At 36.9% G+C, this 18,484-nt stretch overlaps 1 non-coding gene across 1 annotated transcript; it reads left to right on the top strand.

Annotated features, from left to right (window-relative positions):
• The first annotated feature begins 17,025 nt into the window (after positions 1 to 17,025).
• Positions 17,026 to 17,097, top strand: TRNAS-GGA. Its single transcript has one exon. It is a non-coding gene; the product is annotated as a tRNA-Ser (tRNA).
• The last annotated feature ends 1,387 nt before the right edge of the window (positions 17,098 to 18,484 follow it).

The following is an 18,484-nucleotide window of genomic DNA, read 5'->3' as shown; positions in this document are numbered from 1 at the left end:
AATGCGTGCTTCAGTAATTCAACATACACACATTCTCCAATACATCACCAGGTATGTAAAAGGAGTTTAAAAAATGGAATTTTTTTTAGCTGCAATTATTTAATAATAAAAAGCTAGTATTTGTTTTGTGCTCAAATTTTGTTAACTCTGTATATTACATTGTCAAACCAAACTCTCCCTATTAAACTAAGTGGTTAGTATTTATTATCATGTTTACTTTAGAGGTCAGAGACTGGAGGCCTATTCAGGTCCTCAATAGGTGATAAATTATGCAAAAACATGATGAAATAAATACAATGCAGTCACTAAAAATCACATTATAAAGGTATATTTAATTCTTGGAAAATATTTCTAATTGGTAAATAAATAATTAAAATAAATTAACAATAATTATTAGTGAGTTTTGACATTATGAATAATATTTGACACTTTGTGATCAATCATTCATTTGTGTTTGACTCTTTGTGACCACGTGGACTATAGCCTGCCAGGATCCTCTGTCTGTGAGATTTTCTAGGCAAAAACACTGGAGTGGGGTCAATTTCCCACTCCAGGGGATCCTCCCCACCCAGGGATCAGGAATTCAACCCATATCTCCTGTGTTTCCTGCGTTGGCAGGTGGATTCTTTTTCACTGAACCATGTGGGAAACCCCTTTGACTCTACTGTTTTTTATTTTCTAAATTGTCTACAATTGACTTGTACACCTTTCCTAAGCAGGAAACAATTTCATTTATTATTTCACAAAAACAGCCTTGTGGATAATGTTTTAGACCAAAAAATAAGAACTTTTTGCCCACTATATTCCAGGTGCCATTTTAAATGCCTTGCTCTTCTCTTAACTTTCTGTGCTTCACAATAATTTGATGGAGTAGATACTATCATTTTTATTATTATCATTATTTTGCAGTTGACAAACTAAGGAACAGAGAAGTTAAATGACTTGTTTAAGATCACAGCTAAAAAGCAGCAATGGAACTTCAAACAATGAAAACACTTTTATACTACTCGACTAATCTATCCAGCACTAAAATATTGTCAATCTTTATCTCCACTCTGGTTTTTTATACACTATTTCAATCAGACTTGAATACTTGTCTTTAAAATGCTACTTTCACACTTGCAAGTGGCAGAGTACAAAATGGAAGCAGTGTGATGCAGGATATGCTTCAAGCACAAAGAAAAGCTACATGAAAATTAGAATCATCATTACTTTTTCTTCTTTCCTGCTGAACTCTGCATTAACTTATCGTACCTCAGTGGCACTGCCAGGAAGAAGGGTCATAACATTGTGAGTCTCAGTTGACTGATGTCTCAGCCCTTTTGCCCTTTTAACACAATCACCCTTTCCATTACTTAGGGATTTCATTTGATATTCTCCACTGTTAGAATCATTGTAACAACAGGAGGAGGCAGAATTAACAGTTATTGATAGATATCTGCTCATTTCTCAAGTTATTTTTCCTTAAAATTAAAGGACATTTCATATATGTGAAAAAAAATGAATATCTTATTCTATATGTTTAAATGGATTTGGAATCTGCAGTTTATTTCATTTCTTAACAAGTCATTCAGTCCAACCTATGATATGATTAAAAGAGCAAAATTACCAATAAATCATAAGCCCTTGACTTTGTAAAGTTACTTAATGTTTTATTTTTGCTGATGCTTCTGAGAGCTAGTTAATGTGAAAGTTGGTTTTAGAGTTGTTAATTTATGAGATAGAAATCTATAGATTTTTAAAGAACAAATGCATTGTTATCACATATTTAATTCACTAAAATTAAATAGTATTAAATATTACCAATTTATTAAATGAACATTAAAAACTGTTTTATGCTTGTCCAAAAAGTTTAAAGGAAAATTTTAATAGAGACATATTTTAGTTAATGTTCAGAATAAATTCAAATATTAGTTCTGTGATTACTAGTTGTTAGTCACTCAGTTCTGTCCAACTCCTTGTGACCCCATGGACTGGGGACTCACCAGGCTCTTCTGTCCATGGGATTCTCCAAGCAAGAATACTGGAGTTGGTTACCATTTCCTTCTCCAGGAGATCTCTTGGAGGTTTCTTCCTGATCCAGGGATAGCACCTGTGTCTCCTGCATTTCAGGCAGACTCTTTACTGTGTAAGCTTCTAGGGAAACTTTGTGATTACTAGTTAAAATCAATCTATAAACACTGTCAACTTTGTCTTAAATGAGTATTTATATGAACTGTCTCTCATGCAATTAAATATCAACTGTGAAAATAGAATACCTAAAATATCCACAAACCAAAAATTAAATTTTTGTAATTTAAGTTTAATAATTTCATTATAAATAGTAATTTCTTGAAGGTTAAAATTTGCCTGTCAGTCATCTCTATTATCAAGAAGATGAATGAAAATTTTAATTAAATAGCTAATTCCAAAAAATGACATGATATTTTATTTTAGCTCAACTACAATTTTCTTAAAAGTTTAAGATTAGTATCTTCAAACTGTCAATCTCAATATTTGAAGTAAAATATATAGCAAAAGGTAATGTTTCAGACTTGCCCTAGAAAAAGTTAACTCTTTCTGAGAAGGTTTAAAATAGTCTTTTCACAAGATTTAGATGTATCCATTTCATAATGAAATGCCATAAATCACCTTGATGTTTCATCATCATACAAAATAGAACATTCTTATACTTTTCCTTCTTCAATGTTAATCATATTATATTTTATATTATTAGAATTAACCTAAGAGAAATTTTTATACTGATTCAGTATAATTAAAATAGATGCATATCAGCTTAGAAAAAATAAGAACTATTATTAGTATATTGGTATAATTACTAGATTATATCAATGCTCCATTTCACCATATTTTAATATTTAATGGTTGGGACAAAAATATTTGTAGGTAAGAAGAAGGGAAAGGATGAAATTAGTATAAGATTAAAGCAAGGAAAGTGTGAAATTATGTAAATGAGACTTTTTTTACTTGAGGAACCCATAAAAAAGTTGTTTGATAGTCAAGTATAGAAAAATGTGAAAGTGAATCTGCTTTTAGATATAAAGTTAATGACCACCATTGAAGCAGTCAGAGCCTTACTCTATTCAAATATATATTGAAATCAGAAGCTAGAGGCAAGTCACACTTCCTTAAAGATGCACATTTAGAATCAGGCATCTTACCTTATAATATTTGATTATCTTTTACCACTAATTATGTCATTGGACTAAGCATAATAGATAAACCTTCACTGAAATGAAAATCAATATTTCAGATAGTCCCTTACTTTCTCATTAGCTGGAACTATCCATATAGCTGCCTCACAGCATGACATCTGGATCCTCTTTGAGCCAGTTAGAGACAGAGAGGAAGTGAATAAGAGAGAGGGAGGGTCCAGGATGAAAATTGCACTGTTTTATAAACTAGTCAAATAAACAATGCCCTACTGCTTCTTTTATGCTCTATTTAATTATTAGTAGTGAGACACCAAATCCAGACCAAGCAAGCAGAAGGGTTACCAGTAGGTGGAAGTCACTGGGGGTCATTTTATAGGATGCCTGCCACACTAATCCTTATGTCTGCTTCTACCAAACCACTTGACAAAAATCCAAGATCATGGCTTAGCATAGTTTAAATTTTATACATAACATTTGAGAATACAAAAGAAAGCATCACAAGTGAATTACCTTATCTCTACATTTTACAAATCAGGAAGCTGAGAATCGGAGAAGAAACACAAGTTGAAGTAGAGCTAAAATGAGAATGACTTGCCAGTGGTTTTCTTCATTAAACTGTCCTACCAGTTGTCAACCTCTAAAAATTATTTTGAAATCATTTTAATTTACTCAATAATTGTCAAGATAGTTTAATGAGTTCCCATAAAACTTTTACCCAACATTCCCTAATACTAACCTTGTCTGTGAAAGTCACTCGGTCGTGTCCGACTCTTTGTGACCCCATGGACTATATAGACCATAGAATTCTCCAGGCCGGAATACAGGAGTGGATAGATGTTCCCATCACCAGAAGATTTTCCCAATCCAGGGATCAAACCCAGGTCTCCCACGTTGCAGGCGGATTTACCCACATTGCAGGCAGATTCATTACAGACTGTCAGCAATGTAGACAAATACTTAAAATTATAAACTTATCAGACTTTATTCACATTTTGTTAGCATTTAAATACTTTATTTAGGGACTTCTCTGGTGGTCCAGTGGTTGGAACTTTGCCTTCCAATGCAGGCAGTGTAGACTCAATCCCTGATCTGAAAGCTAAGATCTGACATACTTTGCAGTCACAAAACTAAACATAAAACAGAAGTGATATTGTAACAAATAGAATCAAGACTAAAAAATGGTCCATATATTAAAAAAAAAAACTTTACTCAGATTTTATTATATTTCCCACTAATGTACTTTTACTATTAAAGCATGCAGTCTAGGACACCCTATTGTGTTTAGTAATCATATCGCCTTCATCTCCTCCCATCTGTGATGAAATCTCAGCATTCCCTTGCTTTTCATGACTTTGAAATTTTTGACGCATTCTTGTATTTGTTGAATATCCTTTGATATGCGTTGGTCTACAGTTCCTTATGATTAGTCTGGGGTTAGCATTTGCAGGGTATGATTCAGCAGTGGTGAAATGATATTATCACCACATATATCAGGTAATATATAATAACATTATGACTTATGACTTGATATCTTCCACCACACACACAGCACAGATACACACACACACACACACACACACACACACATGGAAATGATTATGGTAAAAACATCATTTATAAATACTCACAGAAAGTTGTGGCATTTTACTAACCAAATGTAGCTGTCAATATTTATAAACATATTATGTATACACAATTAGAGTGTTTGAACTGAAAATAAATAGTAATAAAGTTGCTGTTGATTGTGCACACTTTGACTTTGACTGCCTGTGATCAGACATTAGATATAGCTTTGGAATAACTATATTTTAAATGGGTCCTCCACATATAGACTAAGAAGAATTTTTGTCAATAAATCCTCTGAAATTTAAATATATTTTGTTTAATTCAAGTGGGACCTATTAATAAAATTGTTCAATAAATTGAGTGGCATGAAACTTGTGTTTTGGAAATACTGAACATATTAAACAATAAAAATTTATGTGGTATACAGATTTAATTTTGAACATCTACATGTGTGCTTTGGCATATCTCTACATGTAGAAAGACTTTGATGGAGTACTTCATATTTAATTTATATTCTACCCTGACATGGGATCAAATAAAGATATTTTATGATTTTGAAGCACTTATGTTTGGCAAAAGGTATAACAAAAACTTTTAAGTAAGTCATTTTATGGGGTCACAATAGACAATTTTGTCTTATAAGATATTAGTTAAAAACAGTAGTGTTCTGAATGAAGAAAATAAGACAGTATCTATGAAATTGTTGGGACTTATTCACCTGCCATTGCAAAAAAAAAAAAATTAAATTGAAACTGCTCATCATTTTTTAAATGTTTGGTTCAAGCTGGTTTTAGAAAAGGCAGAGGAACCAGAGACCAAATTGCCAACATCCGCTGAATCATGCAAAAAGCAAGAGAGTTCCAGAAAAACATCTATTTCTGCTTTCTTGACTATGCCAAAGCCTTTGACTGTGTGGATCACAACAAACTGTGGAAAATTCTGAAAGAGACGGGGATACCAGACCACCTGATCTGCCTCTTGAGAAATCTGTATGCAGGTCAGGAAGCAATAGTTAGAACTGGACATGGAACAACAGACTGGTTCCAAACAGGAAAAGGAGTAGGTCAAGGCTGTATATTGTCACCCTGTTTATTTAACTTATACGCAGAGTACATCATGAGAAACGCTGGACTGGAAGAAGCACAAGCTGGATTCGAGATTGCCAGGAGAAATATCAATAACCTCAGATATGCAGATGACACCACCCTTATGGCAGAAAGTGAAGAGGAACTAAAAAGCCTCTTGATGAAGGTGAAAGAGGAGAGTGAAAAAGTTGGCTTAAAACTCAACATTCAGAAAACGAAGATCATGGCATCTGGTCCCATCACTTCATAGGAAATAGATGGGGAAACAGTGGAAACAGTGTCAGACTTTATCTTTTGGGGGCTTCAAAATCACTGCAGATGGTGACTGCAACCATGAAATTAAAAGACGCTTACTCCTTGGAAGAAAAGTTATGACCAACCTAGACAGGATATTGAAAAGCAGAGACATTACTTTGCCAACAAAGGTCCGTCTAGTCAAGGCTATGGTTTTTCCTGTGGTCATGTATGAATGTGAGAGTTGGACTGTGAAGAAGGCTGAGTGCCGAAGAATTGATGCTTTTGAACTGTGGTGTTGGAGAAGTCTCTTGAGAGTCCCTTGAACTGCAAGGAGATCCAACCAGTCCATTCTGAAGGAGATCAGCCCTGGTATTTCTTTGGAAGGACTGATGCTAAAGCTGAAAGTCCAGTACTTTGGCCACCTCATGTGAAGAGTTGACTCATTGGAAAAGACTCTGATGCTGGGAGGGATTGGGGGCAGGAGGAGAAGGGGACGACAGAGGATGAGATGGCTGGATGGCATCACTGACTCGATGGACGTGAGTCTGAGTGAACTCTGGGAGTTGGTGATGGACAGAGAGGCCTGGCGTGCTGCGATTCATGGGGTTGCAAAGAGTCGGACACGACTGACGGACTGAACTGAAGTGAACTAAAGAGAAAGAGAGTAAAATAGAAAGAGAAAGAATTATCTCAGTTAAAAGCGTTTTGGTATAAATAAAATCGGCAATTAGATATACCAGCATTTTGAGTTTTATTAAGTAAAAAGCAATTTTGGAGAGATTATGGATGATTTTGTAAAAAGAAGGAGAAAAACTATATTTTAGAAAGTGTTTTTCAGAAAAAAAATGACAGTGGCAAGGCATACCGGGGAACTGAAGTGTGTTAATATGTAACTATGAAAAAGTATATGCTTATTTCACTTTTAATATAAATGGGCACCTTTTGCTTTAATTCATATACAATTGTAGCAATGTATACATAATTAACATGAATATATATTATTTCAAGTTGTTTAGAACTAATTTTATTTTCAAAATAAAATTTGAATGATAGCTGACCACCAATAAAATACGACCAAATCACTCAGTCAGTGAATAAATACCTTAATTAGAAAATTTCACTTGTACAATATCTTGGTTTGAACAGTAAAATATACACCTGCTGTATATATAATTATTAACTTTTATCATTTTATGTAGTTACAGGTCTTTATGATTCTCCTTTCAATGATTAACATTTTCCTTAGAACGTTTTATTATTAGATTCTTCTCATTATTACAACCTTACTCAAAGGTCACCTCTGCCTTTCATCAGTCATATTGTATCACATTGTCTTTTTTTTTTTTTTTCATTACTAGTCTTCTTATCTGAAATCATCTGACCATGTTTTTGTGTATTGTCTCCTTTCACTACCATGGAACAATGGCAAAGGATTTTTCAGTACCATTCCATGATCTGTTGCTCTACCTGGAATAATTATTACCTGAGAGAGAAAATAAAAGTTGCTCATCTACTCCAGACCATCATTATCTATGTAAATGAATGGAGAATTTTCTTAAAATTTTATTACTGATTAATCTACTTACAAAGCAATAACTTAGTAATATTTTATTATCTATTTGCATTCCATTTATAGATACACCACTGGAAAGTGTAGATTTCAGAAATCTTACCTCTACTGCACCTTGATATTTTTACAATTTTGTGATGCTTTTTCCTCATTCTACTCCCTGTGCTCACATGCCATTAACCCAGTATTCCCAACATTTTCATCTTAAATTAATTTTACTCCTTTTTAAAGAATTTTGGTCTCTATTAATCTTACTCATCTTTAAATTTTAATTGCTCAGGGTTTTAATTGGAGGATAATTACTTTACAATATGGTGGTGGTTTTTGCCATACATTGATGTGAATCAGCCATGGGTGTACATGTGTCCCCCTATCCTGAACCACCATCCCACCTCCCTCCCCACCGCACCCCTCTGGGTTGTCCCAGAGTATATAAGGATAAAAAGCATCAAAAAAGTAAGAGAGTTCCAGAAAAACATCTATTTATGCTTTATTGACTATGCCAAAAACTTGACTGTGTGGATCACAACAAACTAGAAAATTCTGAAAGAGATAGGAATACCATACCACTTGACCTGCCTCTTGAAAAATCTGTATGCAGGTCAGGAAGCAACAGTTAGAACTGGACATGGAGCAACAGACTGGTTCCAAATAGGAAAAGGAGAACGTCAAGGCTGTATATTGTCACCCTGCTTATTTGACTTATATGCAGAGTCCATCATGCGAAATGCCAGGCTGGATGAAGCAAAAGCTGGAATCAAGATTGCCGGGAGAAATATCAATAACCTCAGATATGCAGATAACACCACTCTTATGGCAGAAAGCGGAGAAAAACTAAAGAGCCTCTTGATGAAAGTGAAAGTGGAGAGTGAAAAAGTTGGCTTAAAGCTCAACATTCAGAAAATGAACATCATGGCATCTGGTCCCATCACTTCATGGCAAATAGATGGGGAAACAGTGGAAACAGTGCCAGACTTTATTTTCTTGGTCTCCAAAATCACTGCAGATGGTGACTGCAGCCATGAAATTAAAAGATGCTTACTCCTTGGAAGGAAAGTTATGACCAACCTAGATAGCATATTAAAAATCAGAGACATTACTTTGTCAACAAAGATCCATCTTGTCAAGGCTATGATTTTTCCACTACTCATGTATAGATGTGAGAGTTGGATTATAAAGAAAGCTGAGCACTGAAGAATTGATGCTTTTGAACTGTGGTGTTGGAGAAGACTCTTGAGAGTCCCTTGGACTACAAGGAGATCCAACCAGTCCATCCTAAAGGAGATCAGTCCTGAGTGTTCATTGGATAGACTGATTTTGGAGCTGGAACTCCAATACTTTGGCCACCTGATGCAAAGAGCTGACTCATTTGAAAAGACCCTGATGCTGGGAAAGATTGAAGGTGGGAGGAGAAGGGGATGACAGAGGATGAGATGGTTGGATGGCATCACTGGCTCAATGGATATGAGTTGGGTGATGGACATGGAGGCCTGGCATTCTTCAGTCTGTGGGGTTGCAAAGAGTAGGACATGACAGAGTGACTGAACTGAACTGAAGGACAAAACTCACTCAGGGGTATCTGGTGGGATATTTATACTCTATAAAACCTATAAAGTGAGAGTTACCACTGAGCCACCACTTGAAAAAAACATATAAGTTATTAAATATTTAAAGAATCCCTCTGCAATGCAGGGAATGTGGGTTTGAATCCTAGGTCTAGAAGATCCTCTCAGAAGCAAATGGCAACCCACTCCAGTATTCTTGCCTAGGAAATCTCATGGACAGAGGATCCTGGTGGGCTACAGTCTAAGGGGTGCCAAAGAGTCAGACATGACTGAGCACACACATTTCAACCAACATTTTGTCCCTGGCATAGAGGAGGAGCTGCTCTTAAAAATGATTTCCTTCATAAATATAAATGTCTCTTACAAAAGGATAACTCTGTTTTCAGAGCTTCTTCTGTGTCTATAGTTTCCCAAAAATAATCAGCTGAAGATCCTATGCCAAAATGACATACTGGCATAATTTGCTACTTTACATATATATATATATTTTTCCATATGTACTTTTATTTTTTTCTTTCTTACACACACCTAGCTATCATCAGATTTTGGGCTTGGTTAGTTTTTCACCTATCTGTGCTTAATTGGACATTAGTTTGTTTGTTTGTTTATTTTTAAAGTTTAGGTTCAGGTTTTCTTGTTTTTTAAAAAATGATATTTAAAAAATTTTTATTTATTTGGCTGTGCTGGGTCTTCATTGCTGTATGGACTTTTCTTTAGTTGCAGCACTTGGGTTTCTCATTGTAGTGGCTTCTCTTGGCTCAGTAGTTGTGCTTCATGGACTCCAGAGCACTGGCTCATGAGTTGTGGTTCGTGGGCTCTAGGGTGCTGGCTCAGGAGTTATGGCACATGGGTTTAGTTGCTCTGCCACGTGTGAGATCTTCCTGGATTAGGGATTGGATCCATGTCTCTTGCATTGGCAGGTGGATTCTTTACCATGAACTATGAGGGAAAACCCCTGCTACCTTTCTGATGAGAATAAGACTCATCTGACTACTGTGCCATTGCTGTCTTTGAAAATGGAAGGGGATAACGAGTTGTTGAACTTAGGCAGCCTTTAGAACCTGAAAAAAACAATAAAACAGATTCTTTCATAGAGCTTCTAGAAAGCAGAACAACATTGCAGACACCTCTATTTTAGTCTAATGAAACCATTTCATGCTTTTGATGTCTAGGAATGTAAGATAATAATTTGTATGTTTCAAATCACTGTGCATGCATGCTAAATGCATCGGACTTCAGTTTTGTCTGACTCTTTGTGACCCTATGGACTTTAGCCTGCCAGACTCCTCTGTCAATAAGATTTCCCAGGCAAAATACTAGAGTGGGTTGCCATGCCCTCCTCCAGGGGATCTTCCCAACCCAGGAATTGAACCTGGGTCTCTTATTTCTACCTGCATTGCCAAGCAGTTTCTTTGCCACTAGTGCCACCTGGGAAGCCCTTAAACCACTGAGTTTGGGGTGATTTGTTACAGCAATGAGAGGAAGCTAACAAAGTACTAAAACAATAGTCAGTAAATATAATCCCACTGAGAAGCCTCACTTTTTTGCATTTTTTTACTTTTATGCTACCTTGAAAGTGCTTATCAAAGGTTAAAACTATTTTCTGCTTTTTGCTTTGCCAAATAACTTATCAACATTCAGTATATTTAAATAACCGACCCAATAACTTTTAAGGATAATCAGCTTTATATTGATGATGCTTTGTTCTGAATTACTGGTTAGAGTTGAATGGTCATAGATATTTTAAAACAGCTGTCTCTCTCACTCTCACACACACACAATTTTGCCAAATATTAAATGTTCTTGATGTTAATACATACATATATGTTGAGGAAAATATTGTAAATGTGATAAATTATTGCCAGTGAAATTGCTGATTTGTGATTCAGAAACTAGCAAATTGGAGATAACATAGCTCGTCAAGAAAAATAATATTGTCCATCAACTTTCCAATAGCAAAATAAAATGCTGACTAACATCCATGGAAATAGTTGAGAGCATTTTCCCTCCTCTCTTTGCCTCAGAAAATGATGATTCAACTCATCAGTAAAGTGAGAATTGTTCTTTCTCCTCACTAAGAGATAAGGAAGAGAAATGATGAGACACAACACAGCCATGTTTATTTTGGCAGAAAAACACAGCTGCAAACTGTAACAAAAATTGCTGTCACTTTTTTATTTTTTTTAAGTAACAGTACTTGCTACCTATTCCTTTTCCTCTAGAGCAATAGATTTTTCTCTCCATTTTTTTCCCCTCACTGCTAGCTGACAAAGGCTGTGGGCAGAACTGAATTCACATCTCACAATTCTCATCACCCCTCCCTGACAAAGATGCACACTCTGTATGTTTGATGTATTATTTCCTCCACAGAAAACAACCCTGCCTCAAGAAACAAAATATGATACAAAAGGCTCAGCTTTGCCTGGCAGACAAGAAACAAAACTTTATGAAAATGAGGCCAGTTAGGGGAAATAATAGCAGCTCTATACACATTGGGATAAAACTTTTTTAAGAAGATGTATAATATCTAGCTGAGGTAATTAGTAAAAACAAAAAGTAAAAACTTTTGTTTCTACTAATGACACTGGAGGTAATTGATAAAAACAAAAGCTCTTTAGATATATGTGTCTGTTTATATATATATATAAACATATATTTTTTATATAAATATATAAATAAATATATATATATATATATATATATATTTCTTGATGACTCAGTAGTAAAGAATCTGGCTACAATGCAGGAGACACAGGAGATGCTGGTTTGATCACTGGGTTTGGAAGATCTTCTGGAAGAAGAAATGGCAACCCACTCTAGTAATCTCACTTAGAAAATTCCACGGACAGAGAAGCCTTGAGGGCTACAGTCCAAAGGGTTGCAAAGAGTTCACATGGCTGAGCGTACAGCATATATATGTATATGTGTGTGTGTGTCTATATATATATATATATATATATATTTGTTTTGAAAACTCACTCCTTCCAACAAAGGGCAAGGAGAGATTAAAGAAAGAGGCTGGCTACTCCAGGTTGGTAGGTGACAGGGTTAATATCAAGGCAACTTACAAGATGCACAGATCTCTTCTCCTGGCCTCCAGAATATTAAAAGTTCATGTAGAGACCTTAACTGGGTTCAATCACATATACTGTTCAGATAGTATCAACACTTTGCTCTCTCATGGCTTCTTGCTTAAAAATGGCTCCTATGTGGGAACAGTGGGTAGAACATACATTCCAATCGCACAGAGTAAGGAGCCTCCAATTGCTCAGGTCCAACTCAGAGAGGTCATGTCCTCTGGATAATTTCCTCCAACACCCTATGCCTCCTAACTTGCTCTTGCAATCTTACACATCTCCCATCTTCTGCAGTGTGCCCTGAGTGCTTGGCAGTGGGGTTCATTAACTTGGAGGTGGCTTTTTTGGCATCTATCTAGCTTCATAGCAACAATATAGGCACCTGAAAGAGGAACGCAGATCTAGATGATTCCCCAAATAAGTAACAGTCCTGAGGGCAAACTAGAGTATCTTAGCTCTCATTCCTGCTGTGAATATGGTCCCATCAGAACCTTCCAAGACAGACGCATTGGTGGTCTGTTTCACCCCCAAATCCCTAAAAGAGTGTTTACTTTCTCTATAGATTTCAAGGGCATCACATCCTCAGGGAGACTGTCCTCATTGGGTCAAGCTTTCCTGTAGTCTAGAATAATCCAGTGTATAAGGGAGTGAGTACCTTGAACCCACAGAATACCATGTAGATATTGTAGGAGGGCACAGTAAGTGGTGATGTTGCTCATTTTTTTCTATTTCTTGCCCAATCAGATAAATGTCATTGCTCCCCTCCCACCGCATAGCCAGGACAACCATGCAGGGGTCCTAGTCCCTATCTTTTGCTGGGACATTGGAGACATCTCAGTATACTCAGTGGGTGTATAGTCTTTCATGATTGTCTCCTGAATTGGGGGCTGCACCCCTGACTGGGGTTGCTGCTGCTGTGCTTTTGCTTTCCTCTGTATCAGTGGTCAGATGGCAGGGGGATTTCTACCATTTAATTGTCAAGCACCACAGCACCTTCCCCTTCACTCTCTTCATTTTCCCAGGGATTCTACCCTTTAATGTCCTGATCAGAGTTTATCACAAGCACTTGAACCTTAATCCATTGCATTTTGTTCCCTCCTAGATTTTCAAATGATCTAAGTTCTAGGGTCTCCAATTTATTATCCTGCTCTCCCACCTTGTCTGTTAGTCCTGAAGTCAGCAGAGCAATAGACATGTGCACATCCATCTCTAACCTCAGCTCTTTTTCCAACTTTCTAGCTGGAACTTCAATCTCTTATTGGGCCTAGGTGTGCAGCTGGTCTGACCACAGTAGAGGCCATCCTTGCACAGCTATTCTTTTCCTTTTTTTGCCCAAATGCTGTGTGTTGTGCTCAATTTCTCAGACAAGTGCATCAAAACAGCCAGCATTTTGAGGACATTCCCATGCTCATAAAGCAGCCCACAAGAATCTAATACACAGGCTTCCTCTCCCTACATAACGGTCAACATTCAACTTGGAATTTCCCTCCTGGATGCCTCTTTTTTAAGGCCCATTTCTTGATATCCTGACTGCCTCAACATCTGTTGGCTTGTAAACTAGCCCCAATACACAGAGAGTAAGGAAATATTGAAGGAAGAGGCAAGCATCTAGATTGGTAGGTGGCAGAGTTCCCTTCCCCAGTGCCTCAAGCAGTAAGAACTCTGCCTGCAATTCAGGAGACCTGGGATCAATCTTCAGTTTGGTAGGATCCCCTAGAGAAGTGAATGACAACCCACTCCAGTATCCTTGCCTGGAGAATCCCATGGACAAAGGAGCCTAGAAGGCTACAGTCCATAGGGTTGCAAAGAGTTGGACACAACTGAGCAATTAATACTTTCACTTTTCAAGGTAAATAGTAAGGAAACTTACAAGATGAGTGTGTCTTCCCACCATCCCAGCAGAATATTATCTGTTCAGTCATATGTAACCAAGAAGAGGGCCTCAACAACATCAGTTCAAATCAGTTGCTCAGTCATGTCTGACTCGTTGCAACCCCATGAACCACAGCACACCGGGCTTCCCTGTCCATCACCAACTCCCGAAGTCCACCCAAACCCATGTCCATTGAATCGGTGATGCCATCCAATCATCTCATCTTCTGTCATCCCCTTCTCCTCCTTCCCTCAATCTTTCACAACATCAAGGTCTTTTCAAACGAGTCAGCTCTTCACATCAGGCAGCCAAAGTATTGGGGTTTCAGCTTCAACATCAGTCCTATCAATGAACACCCAGAACTGATCTGCTTTAGGATGGACTGGTTGGATCTCCTTGCAGCGCAAGGGACTCTCAAGAGTCTTCTCCAACACCACAGTTCAAAAGCCTCAATTTTTTGGTGCTCAGCTTTGTTTATAGTCCAACTCTCACATCTATACATGACCACTGGAAAAACCATAGCCTTGACTAGATGGACCTTTGTTGACAAAGTAACGTCTCTGCTTTTAATATGCTGTCTAGGTTGGTCATAACTTTCCTTCCAAGGAGTAAGCATCTTTTAATTTCATGGCTGCAATCACCATCTGCAGTGATTTTGGAGCCCAAAAAATAAAGTCAGCCATTGTTTCCACTGTTTCCCCATCTATTTGCCATGAAGTGATGGGACCAGATGCCATGATGTTCATTTTCTGAATGTTGAGCTTTAAGCCAACTTTTTCATTCACCACTTTCACTTTCATTAAGAGGCTCTTTAGCTCTTCTTCACTTTCTGCCATAAGGATGGTGTCATCTGCATATCTGAGGTTATTGAAATTTCTCCCAGAAATCTAGATTCCAGCTTGTGTTTCTTCCAGCCAAGCATTTTTCATGATGTACTCTGCATAGAAGTTAAATAAGCAGGGTGACAATATACAGCCTTGACGTACTCCTTTTCCTATTTGGAACCAGTCTGTTGTTCCATGTCCAGTTCTAACTGTTGCTTCCTGACCTGCACACAAGTTTCTCAAGAGGCAGATCAAGTGGTCTGGTATTCCCATCTCTTTCAGAATTTTCCACAATTTCTTGTGATCCACACAGTCAAAGGCTCTGGCATAGTCAATAAAGCAGAAATAGAACTCTCTTGGTTTTTCAATGATCTAGTAGATGTTGTCAATTTGATCTCTGGTTCCTCTACCTTTTTTAAAACCAGCTTGAACATCTGGAATTTCACAGCTCACGTATTTCTGAAGCCTGGCTTGGAGAATTTTAAGCATTACTTTACTAGCTTATGAGATGAGTGCTCTCTTAAGGTTTGTGTCCTTGGAAATGGCTCCTGCTGTGAAAGAGTGGGTAGAATGTGTATTCCAAGGTCAGGGGAGGGCATAAGGAGCATCTGATTACCTCAGTCCAGCTCGTGGGTCAATCAATAGTCATGTTCTCTTGATGACCTCCTCTAAAAAGAAAATGATTTAATAAAATACAAATTCTTAAGATTTTTCATGTAAAAAGTCCATTTGACAATCTGATAAAGTTTATGAATACTGTTTCTGCAAGTCACACAGTTTTATAAACACACACATACACACACATTTGGCAGATTATTTATACATCAGTTCTTGGAACATCAGTGTCTTATCTAGAGAATTTTTAGGTATCCAACAAGCCTAGACTAAGACCACTAGTTGAAATAAAAGTGTTACTGTTTTTTTTTTTTTTAATTGAATGTTATTCTAGATCTAAAATGGTTTGCTATTCTAGTAAGCTAAATTCTAAATAATACATTAATCTGAATTATATTATAACCTATGAGTGTTTCATATTAAAAAGAAAAAGAAAAAACAAAGTAATCACCTGAATAGAATGTGAAGAGGCTCAAAACATTTTGTCAGTATCAAAATAGTGTCTTCTTTAATATGAGGGAGAGATCAAAAAGAATGAGATGCTGCCCACGATGCATGATACAGGATGCTCAGGGCTGGTGCACTGGGATGACCCAGAGGGGTGGGAAGGGGAGGGAGGTGGGAGGGGGGTTCAGGATGGGGAACACGTGTACACCCGTGGCAGATTCATGTCAATGTATGACAAAACCAACACAGTATTGTATAGTAATTAGCCTCCAAAAAAATAAATAAATAAAGTGAAAAAAAAATCACAGGTTGGAAATTTTTGAGGTTCTGGATAAAAGGACAGAACCATTGATTGAGACGATTTTAATAATGCGAGGGTAAAGTATGACTCATCATTGGAAATATCAAGATCATATGCAGATTAAAATGGATGCAGCAAAAACGAACAGAATAGAGAGAAGCTATGTTCTTGAGAGTGTTGATAAGGTTCAGATGAAGCACTACTTAAGGATTTGGGAAAATAGTTCATGGATTTGCCACATGCTATTTGGTACAGATTATAATTCCAGACAGATCTATACAATACCACTTAACTGAAAACATCTGAACTGTGGTTGGAGCAGTACAGCATGAAGCAGATTCTGGAATCAATTTGACATGCTTCAACTCTGCTGTGTAAGCACTTTCTTAACCTGAAAAGATAATTTCATCTTGCTAAGTCTTGGCTTTCTCATCTGTAAAATTGGTCATAATTGCACCTATGTCATAGCATTATTCAAAGATAAGTAGAACAATGCTTATATAGGATTTAACATAGTACCTTGCAACATAGAAGGTAGAAGAAATATATAGCTATTAATATAATCATTATATAAGAGGGATGAAACTAATCTACAGCAAAGGAGATTATCTTTTTAATCTATTTACAATTGTTAGGATAATTATATTTTTCTGGCAATTTAATCTTGGAACTATGTTCTTAATTTCATTCACTTATTCTACGGATGGGCTTCCCTGGTGGCTTAGCGGTTAAAGCGTCTGCCTGGAATGCCGGAGACCCAGGTTCAATCCCTGGGTCGGGAAGATCCCTTGGAGAAGGAAATGGCAACCCACTCCAGTACTCTTGCCTGGAGAGTACCATGGACAGAGGAGCCTGGTAGGCTACAGTCCATGGGGTCACAAAGAGTCGGACACGACTGAGCGACTTCACTTTCATTCTACTGGTATTTATTCAGCACTTATAATGAACCTACAAGTTTCTAGGCACTGTAAACTAGTGAAGAAAATAAAGCCCCTGACTTCACTCTTCCTTTATATTTTAGAAGACAAATAGTAAACAAACACGTACATAGAAGTGTAGGATGTCACATGGTTATGAGTGATTTTGAGAAGATTAAAACACCGAAAAGGGTGTTTGGAGAGTGAGTGAGTTTGGCAATGCCAATTAGTTTATAATGTTCAGAAAAAAAATTCATTGTTGCCTTGTATCAGAGGAATAATATGATCCAAAATATTTTAAAAGGATCATACTGGCTACTGTGCTGGAAATAGATCGTTTCAAAATTAGTTATGAGGCTATTGCAAGAAATACTAGGTAATCTGATGCCACCTTAGACCCAAGTGGTAGCAGTGAAGGTAATGAAAAATGATAAGTTATGTATATACCATAAAGGTAGAGCTAAAATTATTTGATTTATATTGGTCAGATACATGTGTGTGAAAGAGAAAGGGAAGTAGAGAGAATAATACATTCAGTCACTTGGAAAATGTAATTTGTAGCCAATTACTTATACTAATGATGACGTCTATAATCAAGTCAGTGTCCTAAGCTATAACAAAATATGACAGTATCAATTAAAAGTAAGCACAGTTATCGTAGTCAAATCAGAAAATAAGTGCATGAGTGGGCTTCGCCTGTGGCTCAAACGGTAGAGAATTTCCCTGCAATGCAGGAAACTCAGGTTCGAATCCTTGGTCAGGAAGATTTCCTGGAGAAGGGAATGGCAACCCACTCTAATATTCTTGCCTGGAGAAGTCCATGGACAGAGAAGCCTGCTGGGCTATAGTCCATGGGATCACAAAGAGTGGGACACGACTGAGCAACTGTCACTTCACTTCACTTCACTTGCACTATTAGTGCAAAAAAGTTTGTGATTGTTTATGCAGACTTTTCCACCGTGTGACTGTGAGTTAGAGCCCATTCTTCTTGCATTTCCTGGGGTGACATTCTCTCTGATTTTAAGTTTCTTTAAATATATTTAGAATGTACAAATTTTATCTTTATGAAAACTAATGTGTAGATAACCAAGTTGAACTAAGAATTTATTTTTCCCTTATTATGATAATTTTTTTAATCTCACATTTCTTGGGAGGTGTGCTGAAACATACAATATTAACAAAAGCTTGTGACAAACTATTAACTTGTCTTTAAAAGAAGAAACCAGTGGAAGAAAGATGTTACCAAGAAGCA

This window comes from Bos indicus x Bos taurus, chromosome 6 (genome assembly GCF_003369695.1).
Source record: "Bos indicus x Bos taurus breed Angus x Brahman F1 hybrid chromosome 6, Bos_hybrid_MaternalHap_v2.0, whole genome shotgun sequence".
NCBI classification, from domain to species: Eukaryota; Metazoa; Chordata; class Mammalia; order Artiodactyla; family Bovidae; genus Bos; species Bos indicus x Bos taurus.
Note: the sequence above shows the minus strand (reverse complement) of the source record. Positions and strands in the feature narration are given on the sequence as shown.